Genomic DNA, 21,241 nt, shown 5'->3' with positions numbered 1-21,241 from the left:
CCGGGTTACACAGTGGTTCGTGACAAGGTTACAGAATGCATTACAAAGTACATTATATGTGTGTAGGACTAGTATTCTTACTGCGATGAGAGCCATCTTTTTACTTTAGCTCTGAAAGTCCAAAATGATTCTTCAGCCCTGATTATCATGGGGGAGTGCATTCCAGCATTTCGTTGCTAGCACAGGGAACCTAGATCCCCCTGCTGTTTTCAGGTTGAATTTTGGAATGTTCAGTTGGTGCATGTAAGGTGTTCTGGTGGGTCTGTAAGAACTGTGTCTGGAGAATGTGTCAGATAAGTAGCGTGGGGCAGTCAGCGAAAGGCATTTATGTGTAATGACAAGTGATCTTAGTTTGATTCTATCTCGGATGGGGAGCCAATGGACTTCCTTGTTAATGGTGGAGATGTGGGCCTTGCGAGGAAGGTTAAGGGCACATCTAAGGGCATTATTCTGAAGGACCTGCAGTCTGTTCAGATTGTGATTAGTGGAACCCAAGAAGAGAGTGTTACAGTAGTCTAGTCTGGACAATATCAATGCTCTGGATAGTGTAAGGCAGCTGGTGGTTGAGAGAAATGGCTTACAGGCATTAATTAGTTTGTTAGTGTAGGCCGTGGATGAGATAGTGGCGTTGTCGTCATCCAAGCAGAGGCTATGGGTGGCCATCCATGCTTGAATTTCAAGGTAGATTTCATTAACCACGGTGCACTGCTAAGACTAACACCTAGGACATCAAAGATGACATCACAAAAAGGCACAGACAACCTTGTTAACATTGCGCCTTGCTTTCTCCACTTGTGGACCAAATGAAAAAGAATGCAGCCACATTTGTCTCTGTGCAATACGGGAAAAAATTACTCTGGAGTTTGGATACATATCCAGGACTTTGCCAAGTCCTTCTTTCATTGCAAATTGCAAAGAGATACCGGACAACCGCAGTGTCTGCGGACAAATCAAAAAATCTGAGAGTGGGGAATGAAAATTTAAATAGTGTACCCCATTTCCTCTTTGAGGTTGGCTCTGAAAAGAGCCTTTTTTTTAAGATGCTTCAGAAACACCATTCATTTAGTATTTTTTTTCTTATTTTCCTCCAAATATCTTCACATTAGCTTCTCCAAAGCAATCCTTATATTCCAAAAAAGCATGGCATATCCCATGAAAGATAAAGAAATACCATCTGCTTTAAAGTAAACAACATTACCAGATTCAATGTTATCATTATTGCAAAAGAATATCCTAGCTCCAATCATAAAAGCAAACATGCCTTGGTTAATTAAACACCTAGCAACATTTTGCTGAGGACAAAAAACAGAACTATTGTCCCATACTGCCCTAGATAACAAAGCAGAAAAAATAACCTTGGCATTTGGAAGGACTTTCATGACTGCCTGCACCAAGTAGGGGCACTGACATAGCCCAAATGCACAGCACCACAGTGCAGGACAACTACATCAGACTATTGAACCTAGCCATATCATGACTAACTTCCAAAATTGCCTGCAATTTAAAACCAGGCACAGTACTCCACAGCACCTCCATGCCTTTTACATCAAAATTGTTTGCCACATTCCTACATTTAGCATACTGAACCGAAACCTCCGAGCACCAACACCCGGACTTTCTCCACCTCTGCCATCCTCACTACACACAGCCTTTTTCAATACAAACCACAACCTCAACACCTGACTGGCTGATCCCTACAGTCCTATTTCCATGCCAGGTATGTTGAGAAGTCCTGTATGTGGCACGCCCTGTCCGTGGACTGCCACGGTGTCCGCAGAGCGCGTAACAATGGGGCAGCCCTTCTACCCTTTCCACTTCACTCTCTCCACCATTCCTTCATTGGCTACTGTTAAGTCGTCCCACAATCATCCACCAATCACATGCAAGAACTCTACATCTAACTCCATCATGACAGATCAGCACTTTAGATGTACTATTGATCACTCTCAGTACAATTGAGCTGTGACTGCAAAGGACCTACAGCAACAACTACTATAAAACCCCCCAAGATTTCTACTTGTAGATTCATGCACATCCATAGGCATGAAAACAAACTACAGGTATGAATATGTTCTGCACAGTACATGTACAGCTCTTGTAGGAATACATATAAACAGAGTAACTGCCACTTACCCTGTATAACCTGTAAAATAAACTTACTGTAATTTCTCCCATCTGCTACGATCAAGTGTCACTTGCAAACCTGTATGCTCTCCACATTTTTCTTTACACACACAGCTATCTAGAAAAGTGTAATTTCATATTAAAAGATGAGAGAAATAACAGTATAATTGTGGAAAAAGGCTCTGTAGTGTATTATAAAATGACACACAGCCGCCAGGATGAGTACATGCATCTTTACTCATGCACACAGATAGACAATATCATTACAAAGGCTCCCAGCAGAAACAACACCACTGCCTCTACATATAATCCTTCTGCTTTACTTCCCACACCTTCACAAATGCATACATTGCATGCTTTTCTTTACAGTTCCTGCCATTTACCCTGTAAAAATAGCAAAAAAAGCATATGATTATTTCTTCTATCTCCTAACATCCAATAACACAGCCTTAAGAAACTAAGTGTGCTATGTACACTTACTATTATACTCATTTGTATATACATATTTGTGTATGTTCAACTAACAGATTCTAAGTAAAATATAACAGAATGCACATAGGGAAAGGAAAGTGCATGTACATACAATGCTCAGTTATCAGAAAACACTAATACTGCAAAAACAATAAAAATCAATGTCTACATTAACAACAGTGCTATAAGCACACATATTTACTAACTTCTTTCTTTTACAATTACAGCGAAGAGCACTCTCCTGAAAAGCAGCAGTGTCTGAAGTACGAACAAGAATTTAGAAGAAACCTACTCTTTCCATACAAAAAAGTAAATGCAATACTACCATAATGTTTTAACTGTTACTCAAACACACTAGATTTCTAGTATTGTAGAACAAACAAGTGTTTTCACCCTTCACCATTAGATTTAGTATTAGTGCTTCCCATCACCAGCTGCATACTTTGTATTGTCATCTGAACCCCAGTATAGTAACACACAAATACAAGAATAGCCTTCCCAACTTGATGTAACTGCGCATTGCACAATCACACACCTCCACAAACATCCTTACCATCATACTCAGACACTCATGCACAAAGCACACATACACTGCACAACAGCCCAACCCACACTTTTATTCTCCAACAGACCCCAAAGAATGCTTACCAAAAAGCAACTCTGTAGAAAGCAATGCAGAAGTAGAGCAAATCAAAATAAAAGTGTCCAAAATAAGCATCCATCTCTAGCAGAATTTGTACAAAAAGTTCAAACAAAACAGCTAATACAGTCATTAAGCGAAACAAAACAAGCTTCCAGTACAGAAACTTTGCCTCCTCTTTCAAAATGTAAAACGAAACAGAAAGTGATTAACAAGACTTCAGCTACCACTACTGCTAACACTGCACCTATACATTTTGATGTAGTGGCAAGTAAACATACCAAAAAAATGATTTTCCAAAACATTTTCCACCACAGAGTCCTTCAGAACCTTATAAAAACAGGAGAGAAATCATGCACAACCCTTAAAACCTACCGTAGAAAAGGTATCCTAGAAGGTCTCATAGACAGTGCAATCCTTCTCAAAAGGAAGTTATTTATTTTAGTTTTAAACATAATGAAACCACTAACAAAACCAACTACTAAACTACAAAAAAGACTTCTCAATAAACGGAATATCAACAAAAATAGCTTCTTAAACATCTGTGGAGGTGAATGGAGTCACACCACGAGCACAGAACTATATTTTAATGAAGAAACATACAAAAAAAGTAAACAAACCCAATTGCCATACATAACAGCGGACAAGGGTATGAAAAACTTAATAATACCATTATGGAACAAGAAACGCTGCTCACAAAAATATTCCTAGAAAACTCAGTATCACCTCTCCATTCCACTGAACCAAAACGTCCAGTCTACAAATGGCTGTGCACATCAATGTGTAACATTGCTAAAAAAAACTTTCAAATCTTTACGCCAGTTCCTCAATCAGTATGTAAAAAGCAAAGACAAAATAAAAAAAAAACTACTACAAAATATGAATGCCTGTTCAGTGCGCAAATACACAGGACTACAAGGACATGCATTTAAGGACCTGTTTGCAAAAGCACCAACCATCATATCAAAATGATATCAACACATCATTCAACTATAAGAAATAGGGTCCATAAACTCTACTATGCTAAAAGTCCTGCTTTAGCACTAGCCAATTTAAATAACAATCTTCTACATGGTGCAGCCAAAAAACTACTTGAAGAAATAGAGCATATCCAGAGAAAATATTTTGGAAGTGAGAGCCACTTACAAAATGCAATAGCTTTACAACAAACTGGCAACTACTGTACAAATAGCAACCTTCTATTACACACATACAAAAAAGTTTAAAAGTACATCCGCTGAAGTACCAACCCATGTGTGTGGGTGTGGGTTGCCGCAGGACTTTTTTTTATAAAAGTAGCACATACATTATATGAGAGCATCATAATTCAAACAGTGCACCAATTTCAAGCAATAATACGCATTCAACCAAGAACAGCAAAATTACCTCCCTCTGAATTAGTGAAAGACATTTGTGGCAAAGTAGTTTATTTACCATTAGATATCAAAGAAAATGTACACACTCTGCAAATTAACAAGGGGGGTCCTGGGAGTCCCTCTGCCAGACATTAGTCCTGGTTACGAGAGACTTCCCGAGAGTGTTTAGCTCACTATCTTTCACAGAGAAGAAATATCCCAAACATATCAGTCTTTGTCCTGCCCTGCGGCAGTCCAGCACCGAAATGCTAGGCAATTCTCCTCTGAACAAGAGTACCAATAGCAACCCCAGCTCTTTGGAGGAAAACACATTATTTTCTTCTTCAATAAACACCAGTGAAAGCTGAACCTATTTTAAAAAACTTTAGGGAAAAAACTGTGCCATAAAACTCTTGGCAGCATAGGAAATGTCAACTTTTGGCAACATTTCCAATACAGAGAATTAACTGAAACCATGCGCCAGTCTGCAGACCTCACATACGCCAACATTTTTAAAAGTATTAGAGTTGGCGTACTATCTAAAGAAGCACAATTAATATTAAAAACCAGGCACATCCATGCACTCTTGCCATAACTCATATGCCACTGATGTCATGGAACAATTAGCACACAAAAATGTTAATTGTATGTCCTTGATGCCAACTCTTGCAAGCTGTTCAAAATTTAATGAAACAACGTTGAAAAAAGAAATGCAACCAATAATTGAAATTTGCTCCACAGACAAACTGGACGTACATGGTATGACACTACCTATGTGCCAACAAGCCACAACAAGACTAAATACCATAGAAAACTATCTCCAACATAGCTGGTTTGGAGAAAATATTAAAATTATCTTTAAACTGTAGAGTAATGCTTAAACGTAACCTAGACGTAGAGCAAGGACTAGTTAATGGAGCACTCGGTACAGTTGTTGGCTTTCAAACATACCCACGTGACAACAACATTCAATTTGTCAATATTCTCTTTGACAAACTATCGGAAGTTAAAAAGATAGGACGCTCAACAGCCCACTTCCTTCTTTTCAAAGACATGTATGTACGCAGAGAACAATTTACACTAATTCTAGCATACGCAGTCACCATTCACAAATCACAAGGTCTTACCCTAGATAAAGCATTGATAGATATTGGTAGCACAGTCTTTAAAGAAGGCATGAGCTATGTAGCACTATCACACTTACGTACACTTGACGGATAGTTTCTAATCAACTTTGATGCAAGTATAGTAAATGCTGATATTCCTTGCATTCTGGAATACAATAGACTGTGTTCACTCTACGCCCGCCATCTAAAAACCTATCCTGTTCCGCAAAAAGCAAAATGTTGTAAAAGAAAACTACTTCAGACTGAAACGATACAGGATCTCACTGCAATTCCTCCAAAGAAAGTAAAAGAAGCATACTTCATCAAGTACCACAACCAAAGAAGAATCTACTGCTCGAAGTTACTCAACTACTTCTTCAAAGAAGAAACACACACTCCAAACAAATGACTTCGACACAGAACTGTCAGATCCATTCAACTTTTCAAATGCAACTGGTGTAAATTGCTACGCAAATGTAGCAATAAATATTCTATTCCAATTGCCAACAATCATTGACAACATTTACTTACACAGTACAGACCAATTGGGTTTGCAAATGTTAGCCCTTCATTGAAATGTAACCAACAATCCTGACAACACTTACAGTGTTTCTGGAATAAGGCAGGAATTGGACTACTGTGCTGGAATGGTCAGATTCACTATCAACTCACAAGAAGATCCACAAGAATGTCTAATGTACTTAATACAAGTTCTGGAAAACAGAAACATCCCTATAAATGAAATCTTCCAGATTTCATACATGTGGAAACATACATGCACTCTCTGCAGCCATATGGCACAGGAACACGTCCCTAATGAACGCGTTGTGTATGTATCCATACCTAACTGTGAATCCATTCCATTTCAGCAACTTGTACAAAATGCAAACCATGGCAGATTATGTACTACCTGCAATTCAGATAATCACTCCACCTTACAAATACAGACACATAGTAAATATGTAATAGTAATTATTTTACGTTACAATGCAGGTGGTACCAAAAACAACTGCAAGCTGACTGGATTCACAAATGGTCAAGTATCACTTGGTAAGAAAACCTTCAAAACAATAGGAATAATCTACCATGCAGAAGCCACAACCAATGCAGGTCACTACACTCCATATATAAAAAAGCAATGTGGATGGTTTGAATGTAATGATACTACCATTACTCCACGACAAAGATTACCAGCAAATATTAACATTAACAAAACTTCAATTTCAAAACTACAAACAGTTAGAATACGCCAACAGGTATCTAACTGCCCCAAGATTCTGCAACAAGCAAACAGATAAAAGAATACCTCTAAATTGTAACAAGAAATAAACAGTTAGAATATGCCAACAGGTATCTAACTGCCCCAACAATCTGTAACAAGCCAACAGATAGAAGATTAGCAAGAAACAAGAAATAAACACTGAAAACAATGAAAGAAATATATTGTACCACAACATAAAAAGTTTTTTTTAATCCAGCATGGTTTTTATTCCCCACAGACCCAATGATTTAATAAACAAACACAGAAACTGAGCAAATTGCACAGTACACTGGTTTGAACTATAGTACTTCTAAAGTACTAAACATGAGGGTCGAAAAAATACAGAAATGTCTATTATAGAATGCAATAACTCATTATGAACTATCTACACTAACATATGATCTTTTCTTTTATCACAGAGATTGAAAAAGAATGTCTACTCCAATTATCCATGTCATGAAAAACCTGCATACAACCACAAAAAGTCAAACAGTAAGTATATAATAAACAGACTCACAAACACCGCTGCATAACACACCCATTCAAGCAAACATCTAACCATAGACCACAATCCAAAATGTTTAGTTCCATGGGTATCTTATGCTGCAGTGCTTGTTACCAAACGCTAGAATCTTAACTGCATAGCCTAGCCAAAACTTTACATACAGATTCTATAAATGAAACAGTACACAAACGTTTGTGTTTTGGAAATTTGATGGGTGTTTGATTCTATGAGTGTGTTATGCTGCGGTGGTTGTGGCCAGGGCCTAGAGCCTTGGAGGTTTAGACCTTCTTTTTCATTGTTTTAAAAAGAACTACTGGACAGTATAACTTTGCCCCCCACCATGACCAAACCTCACCAAACCTTTCAGAGTGGGCCATATACTTTTTTTGCAAAGTTTGGTGAGGATTCGTCCAGGGAGAGCGAAGTTATAAGCCACCCAAAAAGTGTTCTTCCTATGGGTTTAGCAACTTAACCATAACTACATGGCCACTACCGTGGGCTGTGTAATATATTCAATGAAAAAACTTTGTTTTTGGGAACAATATGGTTAAGTTGCACTAATAAAAACCTATGAAATTCAATGAAAAAACATTGTGACAGCCACTTTATGGTTACAAGTAAAACTGAAAAAGTTCAGAAATTCGCCAGTTATTGTTAGGCAGAATCCTGTGCAGTGCCCTTAGGGACCACTACACACAATTAAGACTACAGGTGGCAATACAAGTTTTACCTTTGGTACAAGCCTGTAGTACTATGTTAAAGTGGTAGCAGTAGCGGAGCAGCCAGGCTTATCTCAAGAGTATATGAGCAGTAGCAGAGATTACACAAAAGGACCACAATTACTGTGACTCAAGCAAACAATGACTCAAGGTTTCAGGTAAAAAATATAAGTACATTTATTTTTTAAACCATTTGTTATAAACACAACACTTCTATTAATTCAAAATCACATACAAAATACACTACAACCAACCAATTCACTTTGGCACACTCTAACTCAAGGTAAGTACCCTATGTTTTAATGGACCGTTGTTGTGAAACAAAAGACATTACCAGGAATACGTATGCGATCACTTTTTGACATTGATGACTGTTCGGTCTTACTAAAGAAACACGTATCTGCAGCAAGAAATGTTACCGGGGCAAAAACACACTCAGCACCTGAGTTGACCAGAGAGAGTTGAGGGCAATAATCATAGGCAATACTTTTGACAAGGCAGACAGAATTAGAGAACACTCGTTGACAGAAATTCAATAGGCCGGAACCAGTGTCAAGTGGAACCGGGTTCCTGTTGTCGAGGATCACACAGTCGGACAGTTCAAGATTCAACGTTGCCAGAAGTACTTAGATATTGTCAACAGAGTAAGCAAAAGTTATAAGAAGGAGGGAAGACAAGGGCAAGCCTTGGAGGCAAAGAAAAGGGATTCACCCTAATTCTTGAAGCAGAACACAGTACCTTATTCAATGAAGAAGCTGGTGCCACGGCAGTGGTTCCTGGTAGTTTCCTGTCGACCCACGGTTCCTGGAGCTTTGGTACGAAGGAGGACGTCTAGAGGGGTCTGCACCACACAGGGATGAGGCTGGCAGCAGCGACGGTGAATGAAAGGTGCGCTCCTTAAAAACAGGAGGGCTCTTCAGATGGCTATCTGGACCACTACAGCTGTGTGCAGCGATTTCAACCAAGAACAGGATCCCACCAGGCTCAAGGGAAGAAGACTCCAGACTGAATCTTCTCTGGTCGCCGAAGGGTAGATAGCTCAGGACTGCAGCAGGGCTTCACCGGGCCGGGGTAGTTGCAGCAGCCGTCTTCTTCTCTGCTTCTCTTCGGTTCCTTGTAGTTCCAGTGGCGACTCTGACTTCTAGCCCAAGAGACCTGCCTTTTATGGGAGAATCCCCCCATTCACACAGCCTGGCTGTCAATCACGCAGCAGGGGGGGTTGTCCAGCCCGGACAACCACCTCAGCCAATCATGGCAAAGTGCGACTTGGGTTTCCTAGGATACCCTGTGCAGTGGGTGACTACACCCCTCCCTCACATTCAGCCCACCTAGACACCGAGGTGCCTGGAGGAGGGCTTCTTGGCAGAAGCCCGCCAAAAGACAGTGAACAAAGAAGGCAAACCTGGTTTGCCGCGCAAAGTAAAACACAAGAAGGACTTTAACAAACAGAAATGGCGAATAAACCCGACCGGGGCCAAAAGGAAGAGTATTTGGTCAAGCGGGTTTATGTTCGAGGCTAATATTATAGCCTAAAACAATGCCACGTTTATATAGTATAATAGCGGTAGAAAGGTTTGGGTAGATACCACTGCCACCAGCCAAGTCTAAATGTTAAAAGAGCGAATCAATGCTGTAGGAGGTACAGATAAAAAGGCTAAGGATTAACCCTTTCCAGTACTCCATGTAAGATGAGGTGTACTGGATCTGTGGTTAAATGACTAAGTAAAGTTAATGGCAACTTTACCCTTTTCTGGGAGACAGTAGTCAGCCTCAGAGATGGAGTTGGTGGGAAGTCTAAAAGACAACCCTGTGTTACTGCACTCAAGGTGCTGTAAACACACAAAAGAAGGGGGCTACTGAAGTGGTGTACTCCAGAGTCCACAATCACAAAAGCAGATGAAATACACATGGAAAAAACACAGGTAAGAGTGGGAAAAAGAGGCACACTCTTACCAAGTGAAAAAAATAACTCCAGAAATCCAGCAAAGCTGCTGGGGGACTCACTAGGTGAGGGAAATTAGCCATAAAATGAGAATTCTCCCTAACATTTATGGTAAGCTAAGCAACCATAACTCGCGCCACCACCGTGCACTGCTAAGTCTAACAACCAGGACATCAAAGATGACATCACACATGTCATTGATGACATCACATGTGAAATTAATTTTGATGAAAAGTCCCTACAATGGGTTGTGTTTATAATGTTGGTTACATGATGTCAGGGGTGATTGTGTAAAGTTAAACACGTAATAACTAGCTAACAATTCAAGACTTACTACACACCTCTGCTAGTACAAACAATACATATGAAGACCCACAGTGCATACAAATCAGAGGCACATACAGGGAAACTAAAGTAAGGAAGAAAAAAAACAGCATCATTAGAAAATGTTAATAGCATTAAAGTTTATCTTCATGTATACAAATGAATTGTGTGTTTGAGGGCTACCTATTCCCCCATGTACGTGCACCATGAGCTGAGACCAAACCCTACGGAAAGTACTTTAAAAACATATGACAAGGTTAACGTCTAGATATACAGCACCTTTTGAATTTTAATATTCTGATTGTCAGTGAACAAACCACCTGGCCTAGATATTTCAGTGAACAAAAACAAGTGAGCAAGATATGTGATGTCATCAGTGATCTCATCAATGACATTTGTGATGTCATCTTTGATGTCCTGGGTGTTAGTCTTAGCAGTGCACGGTGGTGGCGCGAGTTATGGTTGCTTAGCTTACCATAACTGGTGAATTTCTGAGGTTTTAAGGTTTTACTTGTAACCATAACATCACTTTAACAATCTTTTTTCATTGAATTTCATAGGTTTTTATTAGTGCAACTTAACCATAACGTCCCTTTAACAACGTTTTTTCATTGAATTTCATGTTTTTATGAGTGCAACTTAACCATAACGTCCTTTAACATAGATTTTTCAGTGAATTTTATAGGTTTTTATTAGTGCAACTTAACCATAACGTCCCTTTCACAAAGTTTTTTCATTGAATTTCATAGGTTTTATTAGTGCAACTTAACCATAACATGCCTTTAACAAGGTTTTTCCAGTGAACTGTATAGGTGTTTATTGGTGCAACTTAACCATAACGTCTCTTTAACAATTTTTTTTCAGAAAATTCCATGGGTTTTTACCAGTGCATTCTATTTTCCTACAACTTACTAATATCATACTTACCCCAATATAGCAACATGTTTGTCGAATTTACAACGTTTCACCTTAAAACTCTGCCAGTTCCCACCTTCTAACATAATTTTTAACACTTCTATACTTTTTCCACTGTTTTTGCTTCCATCAACGTCCGCGAACGTCTGACATCATTGTGGAACTTCCAGAAAGTGCCACGTGGCCATGCGCTTGAACGCGTTTGCACTTCGTGTTCGGGTCCTTGCTTCGAGGACAGTTCGGAACTGCAATATTCTACTGATCTAGGAACTTTCAAGCTCAAAATGTACCCTTGCACAGCTCCTATGCCTATTCTTACTCATTATCCATTAACAATCTAGTACAAAGCACATACTTGGAAGAATAGTAGCAAAACTGTTATTTATCTTAAAAATGGCCTCAGCTATTGCTATCCCTCCTTCCCAAGAGCCACCACCAGCTGAAGGACCCACACAACAAAAAAAGCACAGTATTTCCAAATACAATGAAGAGGATTAAGAAGATGATGTAGAGGAAATGCCTATCTCTAGCACCCAGAGGAAATCAAGGGTGTGGCAGTTCTTTACCACTGTTGAGAATGCACCAACGGCTAAAGCTACAAAAGTGAAATGCACTGAGTGCAACTTTGTTCTCAGTCGCAGACTACCTGGACATAACTCCTACGGAACCACCTCCATGTGCCGACACACCAAATCCAACTACTGCAATGCTCTCAGAAAGATTGTTCCTTTCTAAGCAAGTAGTAGGCGGTCTTCCTCCACTTCATCTTTCTCAACCAACACTGTAACCACACAGCCTACTTCTGGGGGCACAAAATCCCACCAGCTACCTTGCAAGCAATAAAAGAGGCTGTTGATCCATATTTTTGGAAGACAACAGTCCTCTGTATATACTTCAACACACCACTCTGCAGGGGGTAAGCAATTTCGACGTGCGTTTGAAGCTGTAATCAAGGAGCATAAGAACACTGCCCACTACCTTAGGAGTAACACAACCGCAACATCTTCCCCTGTCTACCTGCCCCTCCATATTAGTATATTAGTGCTTGGTGCCTCTTCCCTCATTTCCCTCCTCACCTTGCGTTCTAACCTCTCCTGCACATTTTTTTTTATAAACAACAAAAGAATTATGCTAATGGGAATAATGTGATGTTCATCCCCCGTTGCAGGGACCGGAATGGGGGATAACGGCCCAGCAGCCCAAGTTATCGGCCCAAGCGAAGTGTGTCTGTGGGCGCCCTGATGCCTGCGGGCTTTAGCGCATTATACATAAATAAATAAATAAATAAATAAATAAATAAATAACGAGGTCTCTGGACCATTATCCTCCATTGCAGCCCCTGCAATGGGGACAAAGGCCATTAGCACCCCTGGTTCCCAAAGCGGGAACCTGGGATGGTAAAAAATAGATTTTTCTTCCTAGAGCGGGACACCTGCGGCGTCCCACTGTAGGAATGAAAAACCTTTTCCCAGATGGCTACCATGGAAAGAGAAGGCGGGGCTCCGTACAGAGCCCCTCTTCCCTTTCCATGGGAGCCTGCAGAACGCTATGACCATATTACCACAAGCACATTTTTGTTCCCCTTTCAAACCTATCCTACTTTCGAATAATTTTACCACATAGCCGGTCCCAGGTGGACATGGCCACTTTAACACCATTCTTCGTCCCTCGCGGTCATGGCCAGTAGCCAGATTGTCCGGGTCATGACCTTATACCATGACCCGGATAATCAGGTCACTGCCCATGGCCACAGGTATATCACATTTTTTTGTACCTACATTATGACACTCGTCAAAAAATAAAACGGGCTCATTTGCAAAACCATGCTTTAAGGTCCTTGCCAGTGCTCTTTATATGCGTTTGCTTGAAATATGCCCATGCTTTTTTTTTTCAAAAGTGTCCAAATGTATCTACATACAATAGTCATATAACTTACACGAACATTGAAGGTTGGGTCTATAATCTTTCTCAAAACTTTTGTCCACATTCGTCAAACGGCAACAAAGTTATGAGCCATCTAAAAATGTTGAGACCCCCCTCTAATTTTGCCCCCTCTTGAGAAAATCCCACCAGACTTTAAAAAAACATTTATATGTTGATCTAAAATCTTTTTGCAAACTTTTGTGTAGATTCGTCAAATAGCACCACATTTATAAGCCTTTACATCATTTTGGAACCCCCCTCTAATTTTGCCCGCTCTTGACAGAATCCCACCAAACTTTACAAAACCATTTATATCTAGATCCAATATCGTTTTGCCAACTGTTGTGCAGATTCGTCAAAAATGGCACCACATGTATAAGCCTTTACAATATTTTGGGACCCCCCTTCTAATTTTTCCCCCCTCTTGAGAGAATCCCACCAAACTGTGCAAAACCATTCAAAAGTAGGCCTACAATACAATTCCAAAATTACGTGCAGTTTCATTGAGTGGCGCCAAAGTTATAAGCCATCCAAAAACTGCTTTTCACTAACCCTGTAATGCAGAAATAGCCACAGATGTCCTCGGACATCTGAGGTGTCTGCGGACACCCCAGGACTGTCCCAGGACTTCTGGAGTGTTCGCAGACTTCGGGTATGGAAAACACCAGTTTTTTGGCTTCTTAAGGCCAAACCCCATCCCATCCCATCCTCATCGCCCCCCACCTCCCCAGAGATTGTTTGTTGAGTTTGACAAGTGCAATGTTGCGTTTTCTTTCTAGGTTTCTACTGCGGTGTCCGCGGACACTAGCAAAAGATTGCGAATTCAACATGGTGGGCATTTCAAGAAAACTGACGCATTTCATGCTTTTCCCCATCCAATCAGTGGGTGCGCCCAATGTCCATGTACTTCCCGTCGCCCGATAGGCTAATCAGATGACTGTCCGTGGACCGAACAGAGAAATGGGTCCACGGACTGAAGCCAGATTTCACACATTTTTTTTACCTACTTTTTGGTCGTTTAAAAAAATAATACTGGACAAATTTACACCAAATTTACAAAGCACGCTTTCGGGACTAAGCTGCCACTCCTGCCGCGAATTTGGTGAAAATACGTCCATCGCTTTGCGCTATAGGCTTGAGCAAACATTTTTTACATTATGTTTATGGAAAAAATAAAATGTGCGACCCACCTATAACTTTGCCCCCCCTCGACGAAACCTCACCAAACTTGACAGGAAAATGTATTTGCAAAGTGTGGTGAGGATTCGTCCAGGGGGAGCAAAGTTATAAGCTGCCAAAAAAGTGCTCTTCCTATGGGTTTAGCAACTTAACCATAACTAGATGGCCGATACCGCAGACCGTGTAATATACATATTATAGGGTGGCGGTCGCCGCCCTATAGTTAAGGGGGGTCGGACTCCCATAGAAAGCCCTCAAAATTGTATTGTTAATAGTTAATAACTTTTGAAGTGAATAACAGAATTGACAGTGATTAAGGATTCGCGGGCGTTCATAGACTGCAAAGTTTCGCGAAGATTTGTTAATAATTCAAAAAGTTGTAAGGCAGAAAGATTTAATTTTTCTTCCAAATGTGCGGCCTACTTCCCATTCATTTTACCATAGACAAACAAGGTCAACTTTTGCCTTAGCGCACAGCTCAAACCACTGGACAGATTTGGACCAAGTCTGAAACAACTTGGGCAGGAAGCATTGACTCACGATCCATGTATGGTTTGAGGTTAGTCAGTGCAGTAGTTTTTTAAATATTTGATGGAGAAGGGGGGCCCCTTATCAAAAATAGATAGCTATATCTCAGGGATTTACCCAAAACCGGGTGTTTTTAGAAATGAAACAGCCGCCATCTTGTTTTTACCTTGATGCGAAAGATAACCGTAGCTATAGCAAAGGATATGGGAAAATAAAACGCAGGAAAAAGCTATTTGCAGGTCAAAAACATGCAAAAGCCATCAGGAGGTGGGGGTGACTTGAGGGCACCAAATGAACTTTGGGAGTAGGAGGGGTCTAGGGAATGAGTTTGCAACACAAAGCTTTCTGTAGCCTCGGCTATGATATGATATGTCATTTATAACACGCCTATACACAAGTGTTTCAAGGCGCGATGCAGCAAGGGAGGGGGAACAGAGGGAGGACAGACAACGATCCTACTAGGCCAGGTGTCATTCAGATTGCGCAAGTGCATGGGAAGGGGGAAAGGGGAAGTGCAGAGGGGAGGGAACTGTGCAGTACATGGGATAAAAGAATAAATAACAATAAGTAAGTACGGCCAGCATGTGTCAAGTGCAAGGGTAAGTGCGGACATCAGTGTAAGAGCTGGTAGTGGGACTGTAGGGATGCAGAAAATCAGTCCCCAAGAGAGGGGGTTGCCAGGACGGCAGTGCTGGCGTGTGACTGGAGGGGGAGGGGACCTGGGCCCGAGATCAGAGGGTGGCCAGGTAACCAGTCCAGTTTAAGTTTCAGCCAGGAAGTCAACAGGGGAGAGGAGGAGAAAAAGCAGAAGCAAAGAGAAAGGTTTTGAGGTGTTTCCGGAACCAGAGATGGTTCTCCTCAAGTTGCAGGGAGGCAGGCAGGCTGTTCCAGAGGGAGGCCCCAGCCAAAGAAAGAGATCTACCACCAACTCGTTGCTTGGAGAAGCGACTGACCCTGAGGAAGTTGGAGGTGGATGAGCGAAGAGCTTGAGAAGGAAGAAATTTGGCAAGAGAAAGTGGCAGGTATTGAGGATCCAGGCCCTAGAAGGCCTTGTGGACAATGAAGAGGGTTTTGAATTTAATCCTTGCAGCCACTGGGAGCCAGTGCAGAGATTTCAGACCTGGAGTGATACGATCCCTGGGCTTGAGCCCAAGGACAATTCTCGCAGTCCTGTTCTGGATGAGTTGCAGAGGGCGTAGAGTAGAAGCAGGCAGATTTAGAAAGAGGCTGTTGCAGTAGTCCAGCCTAGGAAGAACCAGAGCTCTGGAGACAGTGAGCTTCTGGGGGAAGGAGAGGAAAGGAAGAATACCTCTGAGGAGTTGCAGCTGGTAGTGTGATTTCTTAGAGACCTTAAAGATGTGAGGAGAGAAGGAGAGTGTGCAGTCGAAGATGACCCCAAGGTTTTTAGCCTCACAGGTGGGAGCAGGGAGAGGGCCAAGAGAGGCTGGCCAGAGAGTGACAGGAAAGGAGGGAGCGGGTGTGCCGATGAGGAGAATCTCAGTCTTACTGGCATTAGGCAAAGATCATTGGCAGAACACCACTCCTGGATGCTGGACAGACAGTCAGAGATGAGAGAGGGGGAGGTGGTGGCTGAGGGTAGCCTGAAATAAGCTGAGTGTCATCCGCATAGCACTGGAAGTTGGGGCAGAGCGCGGCAATGCGGTGGGCGAGAAGTGCCAGGTATTGGTTGAACAGCCAGGGAGAGAGGTTAGACCCCTATGGAACACCACAGGTAGAGATAAGAATAGAGGAGAGGAAGGGCCCAAGTTGTACCTGGGGGGGTTGATCAGAGAAGAAAGAAGTCAGCCACGCCAGGGTCTGACCGGTGATCCCCAGGTTATCACAGAGACGGTTGAGCAAGATGGCATGGTTGACCGTGTCAAAGGCAGAAGAGAGATCCAGTAAGATAAGGACACAGGGGGTGTTGGAATCAAGGTTAGAGAGCAGGTATTCACGGATGTTGAGGAGAGCAGTTTCCGTGCTTCTGGCAGCTCTGAAGCCAGACTGATGATCATGGAGACAACCAACAGATTAAGTGAGAAGATTGAGCTGGGAGATGGCCAGCTTTTCCAAGAGTTTGCCCAGGAAAGGAGTGATAGAGATTGGGCGATAGTTAGCCAGGAAGGACGGGTCAGCAGAGGGTTTCTTAAGAAGAGGGAGGACATGGGAGTGCTTCAGAGGAGAAGGGAAGACCCCAGTGGTGAAGGAGTGGTTGCAGAAGTCCGCCAGGGCAGGAGCCAGGAAGTCAATGTGGTCCTTGATGGTTTTGGAGGAACATGGATGAACCTGCTTTGACAAGACTTTCATAGATCAGACTTGTCTAGAAACCTCATCAGGGGAGCACAGGGGGAAAGGCAGAGGAGGGAGAAGAGGTGGCCGAGGAATAGCCTTGAATAGCCGACATCTCAGAGCAAATTGCGTCACAGAGAAAGGGAGAGGGCAGGGGAGGTGAGGGGGCCATCTGGGGAGTGGGGGGAGCTGGCACAGATGAGGGGGAATTTAGTGAGGGCTACAGGGGAAGGAAAGCATTTTATTTCCAGCTATTTTTCCAATATTCACAACTATATTCGAAGCTATAAAGGACTACGGATAGCCGAAGGTATGTGTAGTTCAGTACCCGTGGTTACAGATGTTTTTTTAAAAGATATTTTTACAGCTATAGTGATGTCGGGGGTGAAATACCACTGGCCATGGCCAGTGACATGATTGCCTTACAGTTCTCCCATCCATGCAGTAACCAGAACAGACCCTGCTTAGTTTCAAAGTGAGGAAGGAGCCAGCCTCCTCATGCAATGTTTCCCGATCAATGAGTCAAAGTTACAAGACAACTTAGAGAGAAGCGGGCTGGCCCTTTCCTTGCTTTGAAGTTAAGCAGGGTCAGTCCTGCTTTGAAGCTAAGCAGGGTCTTTACTGGTTACTGCATGGATCGGCAACCAAATGGGCATCCAAATTATTATTTCTTTTTAAACTGTGCTACACTCAGTCCTTGAAAATGTTGCATTCTGGTATTTGTAGTCTCCCAGTCAATAACAAAACAAAACAAATAGATATTTTTACAGCAACAGTGGGTTTCCCATCCCAGCAGTAACTGGACGAACCCTGCTTAGTTTCAAAGTGACAAAGGTGATCAGCCCCCTAGGCCATGTTGCCTAATAAATGAGCCACCTTACAAGACCACTTATAGAAACATAGCCTGGGGGGCTGGATTCTTCCTCACTTTGAAAATAAGCAGGGTCGGCCCCGGTTACTCCGGTTGCTGCATGGATGGGAGACAGCCCTCAGTCCTGAATGCTGCCTGTTTTCTTAGTTTGAAATATCTCGTAACACACAGCATATGCGTTATTTTATTTTTAAACCGTGCTACTGTCGTCAGTCCTTGAAAGTTTTGCACTCAGAGACCATTTATTTGCCTTTTGCTGCATTGCATTCAGGTATTTGTAGTCTCACAGTCCAGATGTGGGTAACAATACCACACATGTACACTTTTTGCCTAACATAGTTCTATACAGATTTATATATTTGAGTGGTATGTGTACTTTTCAAGTTAGTTTTATAAAGCAGGGTATTGTTGAAAGCAGGCATTAAGGTGAGGAGGGGAAATGTTGAGAGGGCAAGTAAGTCATGCGTATTTGCCCACAATGTGGCAAGAGAGTTTGTAATACTGGACACTTGTGCAGTTATTTTCCCCAGATTGTGGGGTTGTGCGATGTATCACAACATTCACCAAGAGACTGTCCATAAATCAAGGGGCTTGTAGCAGGGTGCTAACCAAAATGTGTGATCCTTGGCCAATAATTTAATTACACAGAGCATTAACTAAACCATTGGGAGTTCTCAAAGCCTGCTATATTTTTTACATAATTAAAACAAATAGATATTTTTACAGCTACAGTGACATCAGGGGTGAAAAATCACTGGTGACCCGGGTCTCCCATCCATGCAGTAATCATGACCCACCCTGCTTAGCTTCAAAGTGAGAAACAGGCCAGCTTCCCTTTGAAGCTAAGCAGGGTTGGTCCCAGTTACTGCATGGATGGGAGACAGTCCACAGTCCGGTGTGTTTTCTTCATTTTAAATATGTCATAACACACTAAGAAAATACATGGCAGCAGCTTTTTTTTAAACATGCTACTGTCAGTCCTTGAAAGTATTGCACTCAGAGACCTTTTTCTTTTGCCCTTTGCTGAATTGCATTCTGGTATTTGTAGTCTGCCAGTCAAGAGGGGGTGAGGGGTAATGGTAAAATTGTACATTTTTTACATAACATAGTTCAATAAGGATTTATATATTTGAGTGAAACTATGGAATGTGTACTTTTCGAGTTATTTTTAAAAAGCAGAGTATTGTTGAAAGCCAGACATGAGGGTGAGGAGGGGAAATTATGAGAGGGCAAGGGAGTCATGAGTATTTGCCCACAAAGTGGCAAGAGAGTTTGTAATCCTGGACACTGGTGCTCTTATTCTCCTGTGATTGTGGCTGCTTTCAGGGCAAAAGTAAAGGACACATGTGGGTGAAGTGTGTAACTTTTTTTTCAGAGTGCATGTGCATCACAAATTTTTTTATTTAGGTTGGCAAGTGTTAAGATGGATTTCTGAACTCTGACCTGGTGGCCAGAGGTTCAGAAGGCCAGCTTAGTTTCTTGGAATAGGGTAACCTTCTGGACAAGCCAGACCAATCACGGTAGCATTGGTGGTGGTCAAGACTAGGTCTCAGGAGGGGTGAGGGTGATCGAAAGCCCACAATGAGTACACAGAGCAAATGATACGCCAAATTACTCTCAGTCAGCTGTATTCTAAAAATATATATACACTTATTAAAGGCCTTTTAAGTAAAACACAAAGTGAATATTCAGCAGTAATAACAAAACCAACACAACACTAGCAAATATATATACAGTAACCAATGACCTAAAGGAATAGCCCACAGCATTGATCCACAACCTGTAATGAAAGGGGTCACCCAGTGCGAATATCGTTTAGGAAGTCCTTTACAATTCAAACTCCAACTAAGAGGTAGTCCAGTCCCTAAGGTGAGTGGAGCCTTGAGCTCAATAGACTTTCGATGCTGGCGCACGCGATTGTGCAGTTAAGTCAAAATGGGGTCTCTTCAAAGGGTTGTAGCAACTCAGGAAGGTGGGTGAGGCAGTGAAGAATAAGTTCCCACTATTTGAGGAGGTCCTCCCCAAGAGGGAAGAACAGGATCCAAGATTTGGGAATAGCTTGGTAGCACAGGCTACCTTGATAAACAAGAGTGGCCCTCAGGGGACACTCGTGCGTAAAAATGGATGGATGCGCCAGGAGTCACCGGTAAAGGTTTCAAGTACTCACCACCCTCGGCGCACTCCAGAACCAAACTTTGGCAGTCAAGTCCACTTTGGTCGCAGGATCAATTCCTGCAGTTGTGCAGCTCTGCGGCTTTCAGTGGCTGCGTTCCAGGAATGATTCTGTGGTGGGACAGTGGCGATTTTTCCGCTCCTGATGAAGGGATCAGACCAGTGCTGCTGCAGCGCATCTTAGGGCAGAGGGGGGCACAACACAAAGGCACCCACAAAGTTCATCACCACAGCTGGGCGACAGGGTGACCGCGTATGCTCGGGTTCAGGCATACTCTCCTAATTCCAGATCTAGTAATGCTAGATGTACGAAACTCAGCGGGAGAGGGCTTTATACCCAGAGGTTACAGTCTCCAAAGGCTAAAGTAAACACCTTAGACAGTGGCGGTTCCAGGGCAAAGATCCCGTTCGAGCTGGTCAGTTCACTGGACGGTCCAGGAACACTTCCGAAGAGGCTCGCTTATAGGTTAAGCTGCAGGGGCTGAGAATAGTTAGTCCCACTGTTCCAATGGGTTAAAGCGCTCTTACAGGCCTTCTAGGTTCAATCAGAAACAGGGGGTCCGACAGGACAACAGCGGGCTTAGGGTGCCAAACCTTCCAGCGGGTCACCAGTGGTTCCACAGATCTGCTTAGTTGATTCAGGATACTTAGCTCCTTTACTAAATTCGGTGTGAATATCGACCTTGAATGAGTGTAAAATGCCTTCTCTTATCCAAAATCTCCTTCGTGGAAAAACAAAGAGAAACCAATAGAAGATCTGCTCACATACAGGCATCCCAGACGTGGACCAATCATGGACTATGGTGGTCCCAGTCATCCGAGCACACCAGACATCCTGGCACCCAGGATGTGTATTGGAACTAGACGGGTTCAGCCTACATCCTGGAGGCACACACACAAGGTATGCAGAAGCCTGT

The sequence above is a fragment of the Ambystoma mexicanum genome, chromosome 14, assembly GCF_040938575.1.
Source record: "Ambystoma mexicanum isolate Mex_15411 chromosome 14, UKY_AmexF1_1, whole genome shotgun sequence".
Classification (NCBI taxonomy): Eukaryota; Metazoa; Chordata; class Amphibia; order Caudata; family Ambystomatidae; genus Ambystoma; species Ambystoma mexicanum.
The sequence above is the reverse complement of the archived record's forward strand: the minus strand, read 5'-3'. Positions refer to the sequence as shown.